Raw genomic sequence first — 20,561 nt, forward strand, 5'->3', positions numbered from 1 at the left:
AAAATCCCCCTTTCACAGAAGCAGATTGGAGCAACTTGATTAGTTGTGGTGATTTTTAAATTCTGTTTTGGATGGGAACTCAGTGTACCTGGGGTGAAGCTCAAAGTTGATGATTAACATATCCTCAGAACCATGCAGGTCCTCTGAGCAAGAGATAGTTTTCCAGACAGTTAGCATCTCTGCATGTGCACAGTATAATCATTTAGGCCTGTGAGCCTAGGCTTGGTGTATTTCTAACTGAAGAAGCAAACTCTTTTCAAATAATGTTTTAGTTTGATTCCCCTGAGGGCTGGTGGGTGGCTTGCACATTGTAGGGGTAACCCTCAAGCATTTGAGACCCTGGTGTAATGTTTACCTGTGTGCAAAAAAAAGTTGCCAAAAATGTCAACTTTAAGAAAAGCTGTTTTTGCTGGGGTCTGTATTTCGGAAATCTCTTAGGGCTTGTCTACATTACAAAATTAAGTCGATTTTAGCTAATTCGACCTCGAGCCTCTGAATTAATTAAGTGAATTGTGTGTGTGGCCACACCATGCTTATCATCTTGATGAAGCATCTCCTCACTAGCAGTGCCTGAATCGATGCACAATGCAGTGCATCATGGATAGCTATCCCAAAGTTTTGGGAATGGACCAAAACATTGTTGCAGGGGTGAATGGGAACATTGCATCGGCATCCAATGATGCACTGTGCTCAGTGGAAAACAACCCACCTTAAAACCGCTGTGTGTGTGCCATAACTCCAGAAGCGTGGAGCCTGCTCAGTTGTGCACCCTTACTGTGAGCATCTCAAACATCTTGTACCTTCCCCTGCAGTATTTCCAGAGCCGAAGTAGAGTCCGCTGCAGAGAACCTAGCAATGTCCTGCAAGCAGCCCTGCTGAAAGCCATTGAAAAAAACAATTTACAGTTGCTGCTGGCAGTCACAGAGCAGCTGCATTCTGTTGAGCGTCTTTTCTGGTCCCGTGAAACCAGCACTGACTTGTGGGACCACATCATTTTGCAGATATGAGATGATGAGCAGTGGCTGCAGAACTTTCGAATGCGGAAGGCCATCTTCCAGGAACTTTGTGCAGAGCTTTCCCCTGCCCTGCAGTTCAGCAATACAAAAATGAGAGCTGCTCTGACAGCGGAGAAGTGAGTGACAATCACTATTTGGAAGCTTGCATCCCCAGACAGTTACCTGTCAGTGGGGAACCAATTTGGAGTAGGTAAATCAACCATGGGAGCTGCTGTGCTCCAAGTGTGCAAGGCCATTAATCAAATTCTGTGAGTCTGGGAAATGAGCAGGACATAGTGGATGGTTTTGCTGCGATGGAGTTTCCTAGTTGTAGTGGGGCAATAGATGGCATGCATATCCCCGTCTTGGCACCAGATCACCTTGCCAAAGAGTACATAAACTGAAAGGGATACTTTTCAATGGTGTTGCAAGTGCTGGTGGATCACAGGGGGCATTTCACCTATAGGGTGGTGGGGAAAGGTTCATGACGTGTGCATCTTTAGGAACTTGGGTCTGTTCAAAAAAGCTGCAAGCTGGAACTTTGTTTCCAGACAACAAAATGAACATTGACAATGTTGAGATGCCTAGAGTTATCCTGGGGGACCCAGCCTACCCCTTCCTCTCATGGCTCATAAACTCATACACTGGCTGTCTGGACAGTAAGGAATGGTTCAAATATAGCCTTAGCAAGTGCAGAATGGTGATTGAATGTGCCTTTGGTCATTTGAAAGGACGTAGGAGAAGTTTGCTAACAAGGTTGGACCTTAATGAAGAGAACATCCCCATTGTTACCGCTGCCTGCTGTGTGCTCCATATCTGTGGAAAAAAAGGGGGAAAATTTTCTGCGAGGTGGTCAGCTGAGAGAGATCGCATGGCAGCCATTTTTGAGCAGCCAGACACCAGGGCAATAAGAAGAGCACAGCAAGAGGTGCTGTGTATTCATGAGGCTTTGAAAAGCAATGTCAATAATAAGTCACAGTAATGTGAGCTGCTTGTCTGCATTGTGCTTTCCCAAACCTTCACCTGCCTTGTGTTACTGTCCCCATAAAGCCAACCCCCTACTGTTTCTACTCAATAAAGAAGATTTATTTCTTGGATCCATTTACTTTATTTAACAAACAAGTAAAGAGGGAGAACAGGAAAAAAGGTAACGTTGGGGAAAAGAGGTTGTAAAGTTGGAACAGGAGACACATTTTCAGCTGTGTAACAACACCGCATTCCAGAGCATCAAAGGTCTGTGTGTGCGTGCCTTCTCTTCCTTGTACCCTCCCCCTGAGTTAAGCGAAAGGGATAATGGACTTTTCTGCCCACGCCACAGGGAATGCTTGGGACAGGATGTTTCTGCACCAGGTGATGCTGGCTGGCTGTCCACCAGGGTCTGCAGAGGGACTCTACCTTCCTGCTTCTGTTCCTGAAGTTCAGCCAGATGCCTAAACATGTCTGCTTGGTCTCTCATAATCCCATTCATCTCATCCTGCACTGCACGCTCTTGCTTATTGGAATCTTTCCTGCTCTCCATGTCTAACTTCTCAGACATGGCAATCCTCCACGCTCTCACCTTTGTGTCAGCTGTCCCAGAGGCGTTCATTATCTCCGTGAATGTGTCTTCCCGTGTTCTCTTTCTCCTCCTTATAATCAGCGAAAGTCTGCTTTCAGGTTTTGATGACACACCAAAGGACACATTTCCAGCTGTCAGTCATAGGAAAAAATAAAGGAACCATTGTACATAAATAAAATGTTTCCATAGCAAGGCTATTTTCATAAAAAAAAAATCCTTGTTACACTAGGTGCAAGCCATAACATAATCAGAATCTGTAACTGTTCATTGTGCTATTTTGCTGCTTCAGCCATGGTGGGTAGGCTCCTCCTGGGTCATGGATGACTGCACTTTTAATTAAGTTTATGGCAGGCTCAGGTCAGCAGCAGAGGTAACTATCAGCCACTTCTAACCACTTGCTAACCCATGCCAAGCCCGGTAAAGGTACATTAGCAGCCATATGGTGTGGCGATCTGAAATGTGTGTGTGTGCAGGGGGGAGTCTACATGCCCTTTTTTTTCTTGTAAGAGCACTTCTAATGAGAACTTGCCCCTTTTCCCCTAGGTGACCCTATGTCATATCAGTCTCCTGAGGGTAACGGAGGTGGAAAGGGAGGAGATGCTGCTGGCATCTGGGTATAGACCCGGTCCTTATGCTGCTATGCTGTGTATTGCAATGATGCCAGCAGAATTAATTCAGGAGTTGCATGGAAAGTGTCCTACCATGGTGGAAGAAATAAGATTGCCCTGCCCAGAAGCCTTCTGCAAAGGATTGCAGAGTACCTCTGTGAACATCTCCTGGAGAGATTCATGGAGGAGTCCCAGCTATCCCAAACCACCTAAAGTCTTTTTAGGGGCCACTCTCTGCATCGCTGGAGCGGTCTCTTGTAAGCAGAGAACCATAGCACCTCGCTTTTTCTTCACAGTAAACATGCAGTACCACCAGGGCCAGCGCTTCCATTAGGTGACCCTAATTAGGTGGTTGCCTAGGGCGCCAGGATTCAGGGGGTGGTATTTTGTGCGCTCCCCACTGGGTGCATGGGAGCTTCCAGTTCTGCTCTCATCATGCTACCGAAGAAGGACCCTCTGCTGATGTGCCATGGAAAACAGTTGCAGGCAATTGAGCAGCTCAATGACTGCCGCTGTCACCTGCAGCATTTCGGTGGAGGGTCCTTCTTCGGCAGCATGATGGGAGTGGAACCAGAAGCTTCTGGGCACCCTGTGGGGAGCACACAAAATGCCACCCCCTGAATTCTGCCTAGGGTGCCAGAACCTCTGGCACCGCTCGAGTACCACCAAATGTGTGTGCCTGCTAAAGTTTAACTCGACTTTGACTGTAACTATATATTCACCAGAGGTGCCTTCCCGTGATGTTCTGTGACCCACAGGGCTCCAGGGTTAAAAATATTTCCTGGCTCTCATGGAGAATGGATCCATCACTTGCTGTCTCCCATTCTTCTTCTCCACCATATCATCCTCAGATTCACACCCTGTGAGGTGTTGATGTTGCTTGTGGGGTCACCCCTGAGAATCATGTGCAGCTTGTTGTAGAACTGGCCTATGTGGAGTTCAGCAACAGAATGACTGTTCTCCTCCCTTACCTTCTGGTATGCTTGGTGAGGCTCTTTTATTTCACACAGCAATGCTATGTGTCCCTCATGTAGCCCTTCTCTCCCATTCCATGAGTGATCTTTGCATAGATGTCAGTGTTTCTTTTGCTGGATTGGAGCTCTGCCAGTACAGACTTCTTCCCACACAGCAATGAGATCCACCATCTCCTATGCAGGCCAGGCTGGAGAGCATTTAGTCTCCATGATCAGCTGTGTTCAGACTGGCATAGAGTATCAGGGTTGGAAGGGACCTCAGGAGGTCATCTAGTCCAACCCCCTGCTCAAAGCAGGACCCATCCCCAGACAGATTTTTGCCCCAGATCCCTAAATGGCCCCCTCAAGGATTGAGCTCACAACCTTGGGTTTAGCAGGCCAGTGCTCAAACCACTGAGCTACCCACCCTCCACTGGCATGCCCCTAATGCTGATCAAACAGGAAATGGGAAATCAAAAATTCCCTGGCTTTAGCCAGAAATGGGCTGTTTCCTGTGTCCCTGGCTGTAGTGCAGCAGAGTTGAGAATGATCTCCAGAGCTGTCACAGCTGAGTATTGTGGGACATCACCTGGAGGCCAATTAAGTTGAATTATACAATGCTGCATCTGCACTACCTCACAGTCAACCCATGAAAATCAAATTAAGTGCTTCTTGCGGAGGTGAATTACAGAAATCGACATTAGAGGCAATTTAGGTCAGCATAAAGCACTCGGTAGTGTAGACACACACATTAAACAGGTCAACTTAAGGGAGCTTTCTTAGACCCAACTTTTTAATGTAGACCAGGCCTTAGTCTAATGCCCCCAAATTTGGAGCACTGACTGAACTTCAGAGCTCAGTGAGCACACCATATTTCAGGATCTTCAATGTACAAAATGGATTTTAGAGCTCTTGGGCCAGTCAAGATTTAAACAAAAAGCTGGTCTTAACCTTAATTAATAGCAATGTGACAGCTTTGCTATAACTGTACAAATCTTGCACTATGAAATTAAAATATACTGTAGTTTGTTTTTAATACTGCATTTTAATTTTTTGTTTCAAAGTTATCACATTATAATGCATATATCATTCTTGGGCAGTTTGTCATGCAGCAGAATATTCCTGAGATGTACCTGGAAAGAACCTAGATGACAGTTAAAATTTTCAAAGACTCCTAAAACACTTAGGAGTCAAAGTTACTTGCTTTCCCTGGAACATGAGCTCCTAAGTCCCACTGAAGTACCTCTTAAAAATTAACCCAAAGTTGCTAAATTCCCTCTGTTGCATTCTGAGCAGAAGTCCAGGAATTTCAGCCTCTCATTTCTCTTAGTTTTAGATCAGTGATGCAACTTCACATTCCTCCATTTTTCCAGGTGTTTGCTTTCCTCATCTCTACCATTTTGGTTGGTGAGGCAATTCTCTTACATTGTGTGTTTCCCTTTCTGCCTGCGTTATATTGTAGGGTCTGAAACCCAGGGTATGATTCACCACTGCGTGACCCCACTATTATGCCAGTGTGACACCATTGAAGTCAATGGAGTGACACTGGCATAAAACTGGCATCACACAGTGGTGAATCAGGCTCCTAATTCTAGTTTTGAAGCTCTGAGAGTGCCATTAAATTCAACTGACCTGTATCAATTTGAGTATATAGAGAAATAGGCTTAGTTATAGCTTAGAGCACTTTGCTTTGAAACCTGGATAGCATTTAATCATCCATTGCTATAAAATGGCCTCTTATATGCATTTCTGCTATTTGATCAAAAGGGAAAATACCACTTAAATAATTTCATGAATATCAGCTTTTGGGTTTTCTGTACATGTGCTAACTGCCTTATATACATCCAGTTAAAAAACATGCTATGCTTACAGTTAAGCTTTTACTTCTAAAAAGTACATGCTTCTCTACAGCAAGAAGCCCAGAACCAAAATTTTGCAGCCTTTTTTTGTGGCCAAGTATACAGACTCCAGCTATGAGCAATAGCTAAGGAGACCAGCTCATATAATCTACAGTAAAAGAGGTACCTAGAACTAAAGTAAAAAAAGAAACAATGTTAGAAAAGTCTGAAAGAATTGAGGGTAAAGGAACAACGAAGAAAAATGACAAAGAGCTTAAACATACAAAAAAGTAGCATGGCATTGACATTCTTTATTTGCTACATTTAATATCTATAGGGATGGAGCAATTGCTCAGCAATTGCACAAATGGACAAGCAGATTCAGAAATTTCTTGGCTGCACTCAAAACTGGACGTTCAAAGTAACCCAAGATGTGGGTGGAGGCAGCAAATGATATCTGTGGTTAACCTCTGAACAATACAATACATGTAGTAGAAATAAAGATCCCCTTTCATGGAGCCCTTAGTGTCTTCACTGTGACCACTTATGTACTTTACAAAAAACATTTGGTTTCAGATATTTGGCAGAAGAACCAGGTGAGACATGGACCAGATTTATACCAGGTTAAATCAGCCAGCATTCACATGACAGTTTGCTATCTTGGATAGTGAAATCAACACGCGAACTGCAACAGTGGTCATTGACCAAGCTCTGGAGAAGAGCCCTTACTGAGCCACAGCTTACATGTCACAGAATTTTGGATGTACAATGAACTATGGAAGCAGCAAAATTGTAGGCCCTGAGCATGGAAAACAAAGTACAACTGTATGTTTGCTAACTGCACATGAGTCTATGGTTTTAGTGGACCAAATCTCATGAAAGAAGATTGGGTCTCAAAACAGTTGTAGACTATGTGGTGTTGTATTGCTATCCTGGAAGGTACTTAACTTTGTCAGCCTTCAGAAATGACTAGGGCATAAATAGGGCAAGAAAAGCCAGTTCTGGAAAAGTATCTGTCCCAGATGAACAAATTCAAACCCAAGGTAGGAAAAAGAAAAGTGTTTTTTGGAATATACATGTGCAAAAGAAGCACGCAGAAAAAGGTGCTGTGAAGATGTTGAAAGTCAAAAAGAAGTAGCTAGAAGATGTGACAAAACAGAATACATACTTCAGGCAGTTGCAAATTGAAAGGGAATGCTTGGAGAGAAGCTCTGGAAGGTGGGGTTTTCCTGTAATGGGCCTGCAAAAAGATGCTAATATGTAGAGATTCAGAATGTAAGTGAAGGTGAAGATCCAATGGCAAACAGACAAAAGAAAAAACTGCTACTGGAAGAACTCTTGTTTAGAGCTGGATGGGAAGCAGATTTCCCATACCGCAAAACTCTTCAAGATTTTTGAGATTTCCCTGTTTCTATTCAAATTGTCATCTAGGAAATGGAGACCTTGGGTGGAATAGTGAAGCAGGACGAGAAAGACATCAGAGAGAGGCAGAACTCCCTCTATCTGAAAATAGCCAGTGGCCTGGTGGTTAGGGCACTCACCTTGTAGCTAAGGCACTCAGGTTCAAGTCCTTGCTCTGAATCCCAAACAACTCTACTTTTGATGTGCATTGATGGTCAGCAAGGGAGAGACAGATCCATCCAGGATGACAAATACTGCCTGCCTCTCATTCAGGAGAATTCAAGGACCCCCCCAAAAGAATATAAGTAAGTTCTTTATGGAGGAAAAAATGCATAGATTCCAGGAAAACAGCCAGTGGTAAAATGACTGTCATAGGACTCTATTAGACACTCTGGACAAGCAAGCCTCCTTAATTTATTGGACATGGCAATGATCTGAATCTTCACTGCTTGTCATCTTACTATGGTCAGATTTGCAGGACTACAATACTTTGTAAGAGAACAAAACTGTATGGACCAAACCCTAAAGTTTAGTCCATCCGAGCTATACTTATTACACTATTCAGTCACCAGTGGGCAGACAGAATGACATTTTGGAATCTCCTCAATAAATATGATGTAATTATGAAAGTGTACTACTTGCTGTATCCTGTTGCTAAGTAGACCTATGGCACTCAATCCAGAGAGAAATGTTTATAGGAACCTCCATACCCTCACTCTGATGGTATACCATCAGCAAACTTCAGAAAATTAAAGAAACACACTTTAGTTTCCCCTAGCTCAAGCAGCCTTCTTATTTCTCACAGCAATCAGCTATTGGGAATCTATGAAGAAACACCATCTGCTACTCCTCTATCCAAATGTTCTCAGCCCTATTCACTATACTTCTAAAATTTCATATACAAATTTTAGAGAGGAAAAAACCCTCTGAAAATAATCATTGCATTTGTTATTGGTGTATGTGAGTGGGGTTTACCTGAGATAACGTACCATGTGGCCATTTTGGGAAACTAGTTGCTGGAATATTATAAATACAGTAGTTATCCAGGAACATGAGTTGATATAATAAAGACATGACTAAAACCAGGGCTGGCTTTAGCAAGTGCAGGGCCCGATTAGAACAGTTTCAACGGGGCCTCAGCAGGGATGACCAAAACAAAAACACGTAAAAAACATGTGGGGCCTGTACTCGCTGGGCAGCGCTCCTAGTTTTCAACCGTGGGTCCTTCACTCGCTCTGGGTCTTCAGCAGCACTGATCTGTTTCCTTATTTCCTCGTGTGGTTATTGTAGTTAGAGCTCTAACCCCTCAGACAGAGACCAAACACCTACAAAATCTCCACCAAGCATTCTCAAAACTACAATACCTGCACGAGGAAATAAGGAAAGATCAGAGCCAGATGTGTACCCAGAAGCCTCCTACTGCAAGACAAACCCAAAAAAGAAACCAACAGGACTCCACTGGCCATCACATACAGTCCCCAGCTAAAACCCCTCCAACGCATCATCAGGGATCTACAACCCATCCTGGACAATGATCCCACACTTTCACAGGCCTTGGGTGGCAGACCAGTCCTCACCCACAGACAACCTGAAACATTCTCACCAGTAACTGCACACCGCACCATAGTAACTCTAGCTCAGGAACCAATCCATGCAACAAACCTCAGCCCACATATCTACACCAGCGACACCATCACAGGACCTAACCAGATCAGCCACACCATCACCGGTTCATTCACCTGCATGTCCACCAATGTAATATATGCCATCATATGCCAGCAATGCCCCTCTATGTACATTGGCCAAACTGGACAGTCTCTATGGAAAAGGATAAATGGACACAAGTCAGATATTAGGAATGGCAATATACAGAAACCTGTAGGAGAACACTTCAACCTCCCTGGCCACACTATAGCAGACCTTAAGGTGGCCATCCTGCAGCAAAAAAAAACTTCAGGACCAGACTTCAAAGAGAAACTGCTGAGCTTCAGTTCATCTGCAAATTTGACACCATCAGCTCAGGATTGAACAAAGACTGTGAATGGCTTGCCAGTTACAAAACCAGTTTCTCCTCCCTTGGTTTTCACCCCTCAACTGGTAGAACAGGGTCTCATCCTCCCTGATTGAACTACCTCATTATCTCTAGCATGCCTGTATATATATATACACGTGCCTCTGGAAATTTCCACTACATGCATCTGATGAAGTGGGTATTCACCCACGAAAGCTCATGCTCCAAAACGTCTATAAGGTGCCACAGGATTCTTTGCAGATTTCCGTAAGAGTTATTCCTAATTCATAGTGGGATAAGTGAGATCAGAATCAGGTGTTTTGTCTGTAAAATTCTAGAAAGGAAGGATGGCACTGAGCTTGAGCACTAGTGTAGTATGAGAGACTTAGGCCTAACTGCCTCCTCTTCCTCAAACTGCCTGTGTGACCATGGATGAGCTATGTAGCCTTGATTTACCTCAGTTCCCCATCTGTAAAATGATAATAGTAGCAAGTCTCAGATGTTTGAAGGATAAATATATTAAAGTTTGTGAGGTGTTCAAATACTACAGGGGTCATATAACTGCATAAAATAGATGAAAACCTTGCTTTAACACTGCTCCATAGTTATAACTCATTATCTTTATATCTCATTGCCGTTTGTGTTCATTAAAATACTTTGAGGGGTTTAGGTTCATTTTAAGGAGTTTCACTACACTAGAGACATTGTATATTATGTAACATTGCATAGAACTGCATTGACCAGTCTCCTTTTCCCACCTCACTGAGCATTGCTTCAAGAGATTGTGTGCCCTTTGTCACATATTTGCTTGATGACTTGTTAATTTGCATTTTTGCTACTTACCTACCAGGTGCTTCTGCAGGGTGGATATGCATATACTTGGTAACTTAGATGCTTGCCAGGTGCATCCACACAATAATTAGCGAGATACAGAAATTCATTATGATTACATACTTTATCATATTGTTCAATATTTTTATAATGCCACATTTGATATGTAGTTATTGCTCCATTTTAACATTAATTTGTCTTAAGCACAATTTGAATTACATTTAATTCATTTCAGAGTCTGTTCTGACACATCTGACATTTACAGTATCTTTAACAGGAATTCAAGAGAATATTACATTAATTATACAGTAGATGCAGAGCAACTGGAAAACCCTGAGTTTAAAAAACAGAAACATACACAAAGAAGTTCAGAGGCTTTATTATCAATTCCCAGCTTTAACACTGAGTGGATAATAGGGAAAACCCAGCTGTTATGTCTGCTACTATACTTTCAGAAGTTTTATTAACAATATAATTATGCATTTGTTTTGTTTAAAGCTCAGTCCAATCATAAAATTGGAAGTGATGGAAGCTGTTGACTTCTACATACAGCTTTGTCATCTGAATCCTTGGTCTTCCTGGTTTCCTCTGTCTCAGTTACTATGAACATCAAAAATGATTCTTGATACTAGTCAGGTGCCATTTCCGCATATGTAGCAGGCATTGCTCATTTAATAGGCCATATCTGCCCCTTTGTGACTTCTCCAACTACTGCACTACACCAAATCTATAATTTCTTCCCTTGGCTTTGGAAAAAGTTGTTGCTAACTTATGGGCACAGAATGTTAGGCACCCTTCATGCAAATACCCTTTTAGTAACTATGAGTATGGGCAGTCACACTGAATCTTGAAAATGTTTGCAGGCTGTAAGGTCTCTACATATTAGACAGTGTGGGGGTGAGTGTATCTTTTATTGAATCAACTTCTGTTGAACTCTAAGCCTGAAAGCTTGTCTCTCCTTCTCTGTTTAAACACAAGAGCTCATCTCTGTCACCAATAAAAGCTGATCCAGTAAAAGATATTACCTCACTCACCTTCTCTCTCTAAATCCAGGGGCCAAAATGGCTACAACACTGCATGCAGATCTCTGGATAGACAGCCCTCCCCAGACAGGTCACTTAGTTCAGACTCTTCTGGTCTGAGACAATTCTTCCTTTCCAGCTGGCTCCAGACAGAGGAATGATTCTTCCTTTCCTCCTTCCGCACCCCATCTGATGGTAAGGAAAAACAAAATATTTTGTGATGTTGCAGGCAGCTCCACGCTTTGAGGGGTGCCAGGCTACTGTGTTGGTGCTACTGTGGGTTAAATACCACCAAGCAGTTATATTGCAGTTTGCCACCAGATATTTCAAAGCACAAAGGTCCAGCCTTTGTTCTGCCATGTGCCAGAATTGCTGATTGTATTAGGCTTTCACCCAAAGCTTCTCCAGTTTCTCCCTCCTTTAGCTCTCTCCTATGGCCTCCACCCTCTTCTCTCTCAATCTGCCAAGATTAAAGGGTCTTTGTGTTCTGCTGTTGAGGCAAATGCAAAGAGAAACTATTCATTTGTATGCATGCTCCTTGCACTATTCCAGTATAAAACTATTAATACATGTGAGTGTAGGCCACTGCTTGACAGAGTCTGTTGGATCAATAGTGGAGGAGCCAAACCATTTCTTCCTATAGAATTTCTTCCTCTCTCCCTTCTGCATACTTTATGTTCAATGTAAATTATTGCAGTGCTCCTTTATATGAAAACATTGTATACAGAGGAGTATATATGCCACATCCCTTTAATTAACTGCATTTCTCTAGACCACTTCCCCCCAGCTTATCTTAATTGAGAGCCAGCAGCTCTCTCTCACTTTTCCAGTTCCTGTTAGCAACTACCTACCTTAAGTGTCTCAGTCAGCCAGACACACCTCTTCCTTCTCTGGTCCCTACAAACAGATTAAATTTACCTTAGTGCTGCAGCTCCTTTTATATGGGCCTGCTGGTCCCTCATTGGCTGCTCCCCCTGCAGCCACTCTAGCCCACTTGGAGGACCTCTCCACTGCTCCTTTCCTGGGATGGGTGTGGCAGGACCTGTGGCCTCCAGCAAGGGGTCTTTGGGCCTAGTTCACCCTGTCACAGGGACCCTTACTTAAACTAATATCTTATTCCAGGAAATCAATATGACTGCTCATGAAGTAAGATACTACTCAGTGGGAGTGTGTCACAATCTGCCCGACAATGATTTGGAGTTTAGAATCTATTTTTTTCAAATATCACACTGTGGATTAAAAAAGCATAATATAGACCCACATTTGGGCTGGGGCTGAAGTATGGGCCACACAACAATATGCATGGTGACAAAGTTCTTTCACAGAACCTGCTGGACTCCAGGTCCCATATTTAAGATGTATTTAACTGGAAATTATTGTTGCTTGAAATGTGTAAGATGTGCTAGTGATCTAACCAAGATCATAAAAATTGTCCATAGATTACAATATTCTGCAATGAAATAGTAAATGTAATCAGGAATATTTGGGAAGTCCAGCTTATCAGAACTGGCACAGATCTTTCTGATATGACTAAGATAGTAATATTTAACAATGAGTAACTATCTTTTTCTTGCATCAAGATACTATTTTTTTTTACACAGATGGAGAACTGATGATACCCAGGGAGAAAGTTTGAGTACTATATCAAATGGAGTAACAAACAGACACAAACCAATCAAAGCAAGGTGCCTTCATAATGATGTTGCATGGCAGCAAGTGGTGATATCACATGGCAATGGCACATCATCATGTCGTAAGGGCCAGAATGTCTTCCTGTGATTATTTTATGACTCTTTTGTATTCCATTTGAAGACAAAGAGGTTTTTGTAGCTCTTCAGTTTTGAGTAGCACCGTGATAGAGAAAACCACTTCAAGTGAATAAGCAACAAGGCTAAGCTGAAAACAATGGGAACAATCTCTTGCAGATGAACTGTAGGCAGAAGCAGAAGGACTGAGCCTGTAGTTGTTGGCCATACATGTCATATTTTCCTTACTAATAAAATCAAGGGACTAAATCGCTTCAAGTGGTGGAAGTTGTATATGAGTTTAAAGATCCAGTGGAGTTGGGAGAAATAGAGTGAGAGGTCTTATTGAATGGTCTCTTGTAGCTATGTTGGGTCCTGAGAGGTACTTGCGGGTTCATAACCCCATATTCCCTTATGCCTATACATATGACTAAAGATGGTTTGGTGGTTAGGGCAGTAGCATGAGGGTTAGGAATCCCAGGTTCAGTTCCCTGCTCTGTCACAGGGTGACTATAGGCAAATCATTTAGTCTCTCTGTGCCACAATTCCCTGTCTGAAAATGGGAATCATAGCACTTCCCTACCTCACAGAGGTGTTGTGAGGATAAATACGTTGACTGTGAGGTTCTCAGATACTATGGCAATGAGAGCCTGTGATGGGGTGTTCATCCCATGCTAGCCTAGAAGGTGCTAATGAGCCTGAGAAGGGGCCAATTAAGCAGATAAGGTACACTTGGGGGGAATTAGGTGGCCTAAGTAATCCATGATTGATGATGGAGGCCAGATGAGAAGGAACAGGTGTGAGTAGTATAAAGCCAGGAAGTTTGCAGCAGAAAAGGGCTACACTGTAGAATCCTTCAGCTATTCTTTGAGCAGTAGAGAGGGAAAGGAGGAAACCAATAGGGAGAACAGAAATGTAGGGGATCCAGACTTTGAAGGAAGAGTTTACCCCAAAGGGAAATAGAGCAGAAGCCTGAGAGAGCTGGAGAGAGAAATGGGAGCTTATAGACCTCAGTTGCTGATTAGATGGTCCCTGAGCTGAAACCCAGAGTAGAGAGTGGGCCTGGGTTTCCCTGTCACACACTAGGGAAGTGGCACAGTCCAGACAGTGAATGGGAAGACTGCTTAAGACAGTTTTTATGGAAACACTTTTATATTCCAGAAGGGACAAAACATGTAGTGACCTGACTGGAAGGCCAAGCAACAAAGAGAGTGCAGCCTGAGTCACAGAGAGAGAGAGGAAGCAGGATGTGCAAAACAAGTGACAGAAGGTGTTGTTGGATCTGGAAGGAGTTAATCCCCACAGCAGCCAGGTAGAGACATCCCAGCAGTGAGTAAACACCATGACTGGGCTATATTCATATCGAAGGTAGATGTGGCATTTAGGCTTTTTACAAGAGTGTCTTGCTGATGTTCATAAAAGCAAAAGGCATGGCTGGGGCTATAGGAAGAAGATGGTGTGGCCTTAACGTGGTATCCCCTAGAAAAGCAAACTTTGATTTGGGTCTTAGTTTTGCTCTTCTTTTGGGGTATAACCATGTTTTTGCTCTGTGGGCTATTTTAACTACTAGTGAGCCACCACCCACTTGTGACAATAGAGTGGAGAAGCATTTAGCTGTGGAACAACATAGTTCATACATAAAACCTATTTCTGTTCAGTTCACCCATAAGCTTCCTCCAATTCTGTATTCTAACTATTGTCTTATCTCTAGCCTTCCTTTTCTCAAACATAAATGAGAGACCATAAGAAAATGTGGCTGAATAAAATTCAGTGACTATATTTGACAAATTTCACAGTTATTTGTCAAATACCTTATTCAACAAATACTACAGCTGGCCAAATACTATTTAGAGAATATATCATTTGAGGGACACCAGTGATCATTGAATGATATGTTAAATCTTTATTTTTGTTGTTCTATCAGCACTAGATTAAATTTGTAAATATCTAGGCCAGAGTGCCTAAAGTTGGGATCCTAAATTGGTATTTTGGCACCAAATGAAGTGGCTGAGCACTCAGCATCTCCCATTGAACTAAATAAGTTAGGGCTATGGGAATGGCTGGGTGCAAAGCACCTTTGAAAGCCTTACCACTACTTTAGTCATGTAAATATTGATTGAGGAGTCTTACTTTAGACACCTGTTTTCTGGATATCTTACCAATATCAAATAGAAAGTTGGCTGTAAATCTTAAAATTAAAGATTGTGTACACTGCAGTGGAGGTGTGAGGTTATGAGAAGCGGTAGCACAGATATTTTCAGCCAGAATAGGAGGCATTGGGTAAAGTTTTCAAGCTCTGGTTAAGTATATAGGGTCATACAGAATGCAAGTTCCTATGAGAGTACTTATTGAATTTGACTGGCTTGGGCTGCAAAGATAGTTACATAGCAGTGGTGAATGGAGTGAATCTTGTGTGTTTACTGCTTGTAACTGTATGTCCCAATAAATGTATATTGGACTCTACAAAATATGTATTTCAGTTTAAAGGCTGGATTTTGTGTATGCAAAGAGATGGAGGTGAATGCAACACTTTTGCACATGCCTGTATGACTCACATAAAGGGCCACTGTAATTGTGGCCTCTGTGCTCAGAGGAGTGCAGGATGTTCTTTCTTTTTCCGTGTGCTACTTGTGGGGAATTAGCTAAAGCAATCAGAAAAGAGGTAAGATCCACCTTTCCCTTTGCTTTTTGCCTATGGAGCAGTCTGGGTGTAACAGGGAGGGAGGGAAAGGGGTCTTCTGATCTCTACCTAATGGTGGTGTTAATATTAGGTGCAATTTTTCCTCTCTTAAATAAGATGCCCATTAATGATGCCCCAGCTGGATTGTGTTTGGGGAATGAACCTGGGATCTCTAGATCTAAAAGCATGAGCCTCTATAACCAGAGTTATTAGCTTGGGTGTGGTAGTAGATTCATAAGCCTTTGTAATGGTCCAGCCTGTAGAAAGGGGTTACCTTGAGAGGCAGGGTGGGCTGGTGGACAGGCCCTGGACAGGGGGCAAAAGACTTGGGCATCACATCCAGCTCTGCCACTAACTGGCTGTGCAAGTCACTTCCCTCCCAAATGTTCCCCTTCCCACCCTTTGTCTTTTCTACTTGCATAGTAAGCTCTTCGGGCTCAGACTGTCCTTTACTCTGTTTTTGTGGCATAAAAGGACCCCATTCTTGGTTGTGGCTAATAATAATTAATACCAGTTACATGAGTATATTAGCATTAGCAGAAAATTGGCTAATTATTTCATCACAATCCATTTCTGGCACAGCAGGACTAGACTAATTGAAAATTGCTTAAGTCCACTGTTGTGGTGACTAGGAAGATACAGGTACACACAGCTGGATGCTTATGAATTTATTTCTAATAACCAAAAATATCAAATATTAACAAACCCCAGTTTATAAATATTTTGTCTTTTTTATTAAAGACATGGAAGTGGAAGATTATTTTTCCCCAAACCAGAGCTATCTAGAGAAACAAGAGCAAGGTGGATGTTTGGAGGGGTGGGGGGTAAAGTCCTATGGGAGGAAGAAGGACTGTAGGTTAGAATATTCTAGAATGGCTGGGGGAGGGAAGAGTAATACACATTTTCTTTTTAAACAATATCAACTCTAAGTGGCTTTTTAAATCTCTAGCAATATCTGATTGAACAATAATTTGAGAGAGCTCTCTGGGGAGATCTACAGAAAGTCCTGATAAGCCCATTTCAGCTCCATAGGATAGGTTCACTGAAATTAATTTACATTTTGAATGTTGCACATTCCATGATAGCTCAGGTACGATAGGCTTTGGAGTGATATGCTGGTTACAAAATCCATTTTCTAGAGATGGTCTTAACATTGCTTGAAATTTCAAGAGGAAGAGAAATGTCTCATTTCCAGCTGGCATTTCTCCCTGAAATTTCCAGTGTATGAGAACATAGTGGGTTTGTTTCTCTGCTGAGTGACAGTACCAATTACAGTGGTGGTTTTGTGTGGTAGACACCTATCTAATGGAAGTCAAAGTAAGGCCACCAACTCACTTCATGTAGTCTGTGCTGGGATAAAATTGGCAATTTGGAGTGGGAAAGGCTCAATATCATACTACCAGGCTCACGAAGAATCTAGTCTTTTTTTTAATTAAAAAAAAAGACTAAATTTGCCAACCTTCTAATTGCACAAAACTGAACACCCCTGCCCCTTCCTTGAGGCCCCACCCCTCACTCCATTGCTTGCTCTCCCCCACTCTCACTCACTTTCACTGTGCTGGGGTTAGGGTGTGGGAGGAGGTGAGGACTGTGACTGGGGGTGTGGGCTCTGGGATGGGGCCTGACATGAAGGGTTCAGGATGTGGGAAGGGGCTGTGGGTTGGGGCAGGGGGTTGGGGCTCAGAAGAGGGTGTGGGGATGAGGGGTTTGGGGGGTAGGAGGGGACTGGAGCGGAGGGGTTTGGATTATGGGAGTGGGCTCAGGGCTGGTGGCTGGGGGTGTGGGCTCTGGGATTAGGATGGGGGGGTTGGGGTGCAGGAGGGGACTCAGAGCTGGTGCAGTGGTTAGGGTGTGGGAGGGGGTGCAGGCTCCAGGAGGGAGTTTGTGTGCAGGAGGGGCTTGGGATTGGGGTTGTGGTGCAGAAGGGGCTTAGGACTGGGACTGAGATAGAGACCTCTCTACAATGACCCCTGCATTAGTAGCCTCAGGACTTGAATGTTGAGGCTAGAAATGGAGCCACCCAATCTGAAACGAATTCTAACTGGTATAAAACAGAGCAGCCCTCCTGCTCAGCTACACAGGTTATCACAAACAAGTCACTGCTGGACTCTGCTCTTTGCATTGCTTCCCTGTTAAATACAAAGTCTAGTTCAAGATTTGTCATGAATGACATGTTCTGACTAGCTTTGCTTAGATTATCTTTTTCCTGCTGAAAAGTTAATCTCTTCATTGAAGACCAGACATGTTTTGCCCACTATTTTTTCATTTTGGAGATCTTGGTTTCTTTCAGTTGAAAAATTTCTCAAAAAAGATTTGAAGCCCTACAATGGGACTGGCTGTAGTTATTAGAAAGATTTCCTCACCCTCCCTGACCATTATATCTCATGATGCCTCAATTGCCTTGAAACAATTAAACTAGTCATTAATAGGAGATGGTTCATAAGCACTGAAGGCAAAACTTTAACAGGAATTGAACCTAGACTAGGGAACTCAGTTTTTCCATAGAGGAGAATGACCACTGGCCTCACCACTCTCAGAACAAGATGCAAAACTCATTTCTTCAACTTAACTTTTCCTCGTTAAGTTCTTCATGCACATCTGCACAGACTCTCAAACCTGCAAACTAATCAAACTACTACTTGCTGGGAAGGAAGAAAGAGGTTGCTATTCTTAAATTCTTTGATTGTGCTCAGGGTACATTGATAAGGGCCATATGAACACATGGATTTGTTATTCATAGAGTCCTTCAATTTGCAGTTAAGTGTGTTCCCTTTTAATATCTTGGGACTTGATCCTGCAATTCTTGCACAGTTCATAATTCCCATTTTTTTAATAGGAGTAAAAAGGTGGTATGAGCCCTTGTTCCCATCGTTTTCTGGCATGCCTTGGTTAAGGCCTGAGGCTCAGGATTCTATTCTGCAGTGTGTGTACTCCTCATTCCCAGATTGAACTGACTTGTTCACAGATCGCCTGTGCCTCCAATGATAGGACATGGTTGCTGCTGTTAATGGGCTTCTGTAATTAAAAGAACTTGCACTTGTTAATAAATAGAATAGATCTCTTTAAGAAGCTTATATATTAACTGTATTTCCTTTTATTGTGAATGGCCTTAATACAGTCTAGTGGCACTGTGCAGATTAGTAAGGGGGGAAATTGAGAATGTGGCTTAAACCATAGAATTATAGAACTGGAAGGGACCTCAAAAGGGTCATCTAGTCCATTCCCCTGCACTCAAGGCAGGACTAAGCATTATCTAGACCATAACTCTGACAGGTGTTTGTCCAACCTGCTATTAAAAATCCTCAATGATGGACATTCCACCACCTCCCTAGGCAATTTTATTCCAGTGCTTAACCACTATATATATATATATATATATATATATATAATAAAAATCATACATACACACACATTTTAGATAAGAATCTCTGCATAGCTTGACAGTTGAAGGGTCCATCATTATTTTCTTCAGGCAGAACTTCTAGTCCTGTCTCTTGTGTTAAATAGGAAATATTGCATAGCTGTGATTCCCTAACCCCCTCCCCCACTTTTTGCTAAACTAAAAGATCAGCGTATCTTATGTAAGATAAGGTGTTCTAAAACAATAATTAACTTCTTATGTGCAGTGAAGGATTGCACAATTCTAAAGTTTTTTAATATTGCAGCAGGACCCAAATAGCCATTTAAAAGTTGAAAATTCTACCAGCAAACTGATGAACTGATTTACTAAGTAATTACCAACTGACATCAGCATGATATTGAACAGGATAAACACAGCATAGCATTTCTTCTTTTGTCATTAGTGCTTCTAGGATGAAAAGATACATTTTAAAGATAAATTAAAAAAGTTAAGTCCTAGGAAGAGCAATTTCTTCCTACAAACTCAGTGCAAAGTACATTTTCAGTAATGTCCTACACTCTCACCCTGAAATCCAAGCCACATGTATGGCCTCTTGCAGAGTCCCATTACTCTGGTCTGTTCTTGAATGTGTGCTTAATTAAGGTATAGTACTGCAATTATTGTATCTTCTAAATACAGATATTACATAAATGAACTATATTATGTTATGTATACTGGCAAAAACAGCTAATGTATCTTCTATCATTTCATATTAATAGGGCTGTAATTATGTCATCTTCCAGAAATTGGAATACAGAAATACTTTCTTCTCCTTCTAAATATGGTTCCATTTATGTAAAGATCTAAATATATGTTTAGATTTGTGTCATCATGACACAAATATTTAACATTTGTAACTTACACTGGTTGTAACAGGGCAGCCCACTCATCTAAGCTAGGAGATCTGAGCCCAGTTAGCCCTGTCCTGCTACACTTTTCCTGGTGGTTAGATGTTAGAAAAGGAAATCCCAGCAGTTAGGCTGCTCCAGTGTGGGGCAGGAAGGCTGAGCTTGAGTGAGAATTGGCTGAGGGACAAGGCCTAACAGAGGCCCCAGGTATACCTGACCCAGATGGTTGGGTTGATTGGTGTCAGTGGTTAGACGGACAGGATGTTGCTGCTGGAAGCCTGTCTGCAAGGAAGGTTGCTGAAGGCTGACCCCAGCAAGGCCAGGTTGTTTAGGTGTTTTTGGACTTGGAGTAAGTGACTCTTTTTATCCCAAAGAGGTTGAATGCTTTAAAGTGGCTTAGCCTCAGGGCCAAGTCATATTTATGGTTGGAATAGGCCAAAGAGCATAATGGGGTAGCTGAGGTAGAAGTGTGACAACACTACACAGTGAGGGACACTTTGAGATAGTGAGTTATGTGCACATAATGTGCAACATTTAAAAAAAAAATTGGGGGGGGCGGGAGCTGGGGGGGTGAAAAGGACGCTCATCTCTTTTTGGGATTTTGAGTTTGGACTTCTAGATAACCAGTTTAGTCACAATGGAACCAAATGTAGTTCTCTAATATTAATGAA

Source organism: Gopherus evgoodei, chromosome 1 (genome assembly GCF_007399415.2).
Source record: "Gopherus evgoodei ecotype Sinaloan lineage chromosome 1, rGopEvg1_v1.p, whole genome shotgun sequence".
In the NCBI taxonomy this organism is placed as follows: Eukaryota; Metazoa; Chordata; order Testudines; family Testudinidae; genus Gopherus; species Gopherus evgoodei.